Source organism: Cricetulus griseus (genome assembly GCF_003668045.3).
Source record: "Cricetulus griseus strain 17A/GY chromosome 1 unlocalized genomic scaffold, alternate assembly CriGri-PICRH-1.0 chr1_0, whole genome shotgun sequence".
In the NCBI taxonomy this organism is placed as follows: Eukaryota; Metazoa; Chordata; class Mammalia; order Rodentia; family Cricetidae; genus Cricetulus; species Cricetulus griseus.
In genome coordinates, this window is record NW_023276806.1 from 71,835,059 (window position 1) to 71,839,885 (window position 4,827).

Below are 4,827 nucleotides of genomic sequence, written 5' to 3' on the forward strand. Positions count from 1 at the left end.
TTGCCTCTGCCTCCCAAGTACTGGGATGAAAGCATGTGACTTTATGTATATATTTTGAACATAAAATGTCCATTTTAGGGGAAAGTTTCCAGTCACAAAATTGTATTGTTCTATGATCCTGCCCACTTATAACTTTAGATGTGTATGTACCTAAATAATTTACTTCAAGACATTAAAGATAGCTCTCTGTAGTTATGAGATAATTCATTTAGCCCCTTACCTAAAGGGCATTTTTTGACACCTGATATAGTAACTGCTAAAAATTTTAAATACATATGTAGAAAATAGAAGGGAGACAACAATTAAAATTAATAAGAGTTAAACTCAATACACAAGGAAATTAAATCTGCATTAGTAAAATATTCATTTTCTGGAATACATAGACTGAAGTATCTACATTCTCATTTAATGACAGAGAGAAGAGTCAATGGATTTCTGAAATGAATGCCAGTCCCAAGGGCCATCAATAGCAGCCTCTGATTTAACTAACACATCTTTGATGCTTAGATCAGTTCTGGATTCCCACTACAACACATGCAGTTAATGGCTGCATGAACCTGCAACCCTGCAGTACTTGGAAGGCTAAGCCAAGAGGATTTTGACTTTGAGCAAGACTAGGCTACATGATGAGATGCTACAAGAGAGAGGAGAGGAGCCAAAAATATGATAGGACTGTATGATTTTGCTACGTTTTTATTATTGTGATAAGACACCATGAGGAAGGCAACTTACAAAAGAGTTTATTGAAGATTGTGGTTTCACAGTTTGAGTCAATGAATTCATGGTGGAGAGCATGGCATTAGTTAGGCGGGCATGACACTGGAGCAATTCTCATGTCACAATTCACAATTAGAAGGCAGAGAGAGTAAACAAAGGATGGTAAGGGACTTGAAAAACTCAAAGCCCATCCCCAGTGACACTCCTCCTCCAACAATGCCACACCTCCTAACTCTTCCCAAACAGTTTTACAACGGGGGGAGGGGCAACACATTTACATATATGAGCCTATGGGAGCCATTCTCATTCAAACCACTGCAAGCTATATATGTTAATTTGAAAGGAAAATTAGATATCTGCATGTATATAATAAAAGATAAAGGAGAATTCCTAGTATCATCTCATTATTTTACTAATACTTATTGGTTATAATACACACACACACACACACACACACACACACACACACACACACATATATATATATATATATGTATATCTATGAGGATGAATAAAAGGGTGTTTAGTTAAATCTTTCTGGAAAATCACTCTGTACTTTCGAGAGGGAATCTAAGATTAATTATACAATCCTTTATAATATTTATATGCATACATCATATGTCAATTATCATACATTAAAACACATTAACTGATGCATGATGAAAGATGGGAGAATAACAAGAGCAGATAGAAAGTCACAGACAAGAAGTAAGCAAAGGATAATGAAGGAGAACTTCATGCTTTTAAAAACAGAATGAAGAATGGAGGTGTTGTTTTAGCTACTGAAATCACACTCTTCTTTGCTTGGTTCTCCCCAAGCCTTCAGGAAAGCATGGGGCAAGTAGTTACATGTTAGGTTATAGTAGCATCCAACGACCTGAGATGAACACAAAAGAAAAAAAGGATTATTGAAATGAAAATGAAATTTATGTCCCTAGGCATCTGAAGTCATTTCAGAAATGGCATTGCCAGTATCTGGAAGGTGTGCAGTAAGTCATGAAAGCAATTCAAGCAGATCTCAAGAAGCAGGGATTTCTCGTGTTCACTTATTCTTATATTAAAAGTACTTCATTAATTTAATTGATGTAACTGCAATATCAGGGAATGTAGAATAGAGGTGAGATTCACTTAAAAGATAGCTATAAAAAACAGATTGAGCTATTTAAAAGCACACACGTACACACAGGACTTTGTATTTTATACCCACAGAGACTTCTGAATGAATAAGTTGTCTTACGGCTTAGTTTTGTTGGGTATTTCTTGTTGTTGTTGGGTTTGTGAGACAGGGTCTCATGTAACCCAGACTGGCCTCTAAGAAGACTTGGATGCCCAGTCCTCCCAAGGGTTAGGGTTATATGCAGGCATGACTATATCTAGTTTATGACTTACTGGCTATTGAACATAGGAATTTTTGCATGTATTTTTATTATATGATGTATAGCACCAGCTAAGGATGTCACATATAGTACTAAAAGATTGTGTGTTTTGCTAGAAGAGGAACAAAGTTCAGAGTCAATTTTCTCTTGGAACCCTGGTCACTTTTTCCTTTGTCAGTCTGGAAGCTTGTCGGTTTTTAGTTGTGCAGTGTTGCAAGCATGTTCATTGCCTCTGGAGTAGTACTCCAATACTGCGACCTGTCTGCTTTAGGGGGGAGTGGAAATGATTGGTGGCAACCCTCATGATATTCTTCTGAACTTGGCCTCTTGAAAAAGTGTGCAGCAAGTTCAATTGAGATGGAAGGCTCTCTGCTTCTTTATTACATTTGGTGCTGGTAGTACTAATGGCAAATGGGAAGCAGAAACAAGAAACCTGAATTTTTCTAGGTGCATTCCCTGCTATAAGATTTTCCACAGATGTTTTATCTGAAGATACAATAATAAAAGATGTCAAATAGAAGCAAGTGAGTTTAAAATCAACTTGTTAGTAACATTAATGTTGACCTTTAGAAAGTGTTGATGGAATATGTTTGCCTGTGGTCAGGAGGATTCTCTCGTGTGGTATAGCAATGTTTGGGTAATGTTTATCAACAGTATTGTTTTGTATGGACATTTGGTTTTGAATGATTTGACTCTATTAAGAATAGAGCAAGCCAAAGTAAAAGAATAGATAGCAAGAGATAGATGGCCAATAGATGTATAGATAGACAGCAAAATATCATCACATTGGATGCTGAAAGCATCTGTCAGAAACTAAGTAGGGAGATTGAAGAAGTTATCGTGAGTTCCCAAATGAGCATTCTTTCCATGGAAGAGTTTCCCAAGGCTGAATTTCCAGCTTCTTGTTTCCACTCTGGGCACCATGAGTCCATGGGAAAAATATTAGTAAGCTCTGTGGGAAGACGCATCTGTGTCCTTTGAGAACACAGTGTTTTTCTCTCAGGCTGTTCTGCTGCTCTTTCTGTCACAGTATGAGAGGGTTCAATGCATTCCCGGAAAAGAGGCCCTGAAGGACCCTTTGAGGCAAATTAAGTTGGATCTGAAATTTGTAAGGTGAACTTCATTTCTAGATCTCAAATAGCACATGACATTTACTAATATAATGTACAAGTATTATAAATTAATATATACATTGGAATTTCTGATAATCTTTTGCTAGCTATAAACCAGAAAAAATATTATAAAGATACCTTGTTCATAGTCTAGATTATATAAAAAATATTATCACAAGATTCCAAAATTTGTTAGTTTTGGCATAAATTTTGTGTGTAATACAGTAGTTTATAAATGGCTTTCATGAATATTGACTTGTCAAAACCACTTTTAATTTCCAAATTTCCTTGAGTAGATGAAAGTAAAGAATTATAAGAAAGAAGAGAAATTCTAAGAAGAGAAATAGCTAACAGTGGCACTGTTTAATGTGCTAAATCTTTTCCTATCTTCTGTCAAAATAATTGTTATATTTAAGTATTATAAACCATTATGATACTTCAGTTATTTTTGCATTATGTAACTCACCTACTAACTGCTTTGGAAACAATTTTTGAGCAAAATTAAGTTGGCTTGATTGTATCAATATTTCCTGATTTTGAGTTTTTCCAAATATCATTTGGCAATTTCAAGATCTGAAAAGGAAAAAAAATATTTTCTTGGTCACTTTTTTCTTCCAGGAGTGAAGCGTCTTTTATCTGGAGTTTGGGAGATTAGCTTTTCTTGGTACTGAAGCTTCGCTTCCCTCTGGCTTGGTGTGATTGCCTGCTTGATTTCCTGTCTCCCATGTTTCTTTCACAGTGGCTGCTGTTTACTTTCCCATTGTTGTGTGGTGAATTGACCTGTCATCCTTTTGTGTGAAATATTTCTGTCCTGAAAAATAAGGAACAGATTAACAAAGTAATTATAAAGTTACATATTAAAGCCAAATGTTTGAAAGTGTTTGTTTTCAAGATGTTAAATTATTCTCATTTCTCAGATTTTATTAAAGTAGATGACGTTTTCCAAAACATTTTTCAATGTAAAAAGATGACCATGTGAGGACTACTTTGTCTTCTAATTTTCATTAAATTCATATATCATCTTATACATTATCTGATTGCTTGGTGTTTATATACTATGATGTAAGCAATATACATAACATAAGGAAACTTGTAGTAACTGTATGTATTTTTCTAAGTATAATAGCCAAAGATTTAAAAGTGCAAAAGTAAAATATAGAAATAATATCTTTAAAACAGATGGGGTGCATGCTATGATCTCAACACTTGGGAGGTGTAGGCTGGAGAACCAGGAATTCAAACACAGCCTGGGATACATAATGCCTTGTCTCAAACAAACACCAGAAAAATCCCCAAAACAATGTATTACAGCTTTAGCTGAAGCACAGATTTCCTAGTATTATTTTAATGTGTCAAAAAAAAAAACCACTAGGAAAGGTTCTTTTTATTATGTTTTATTACTTTTTCTCAGTCATGGGTGTTCATTTAAACACTATTAAATGAGAATTCATATTTCTAATAAGATACTAAAATTCACTCGGAGAAGACAGTTGAATGTTTGTTTCTAGTGAATGAAGTTTCACTATCTTAAACACCATCTTATCCAGAAGGTAGTGGAGTCTACTGGGGCAGTGCCTTTTGGGACAGACAGAATTAGGCTTTTAGCAGCTTAACAATTTGGG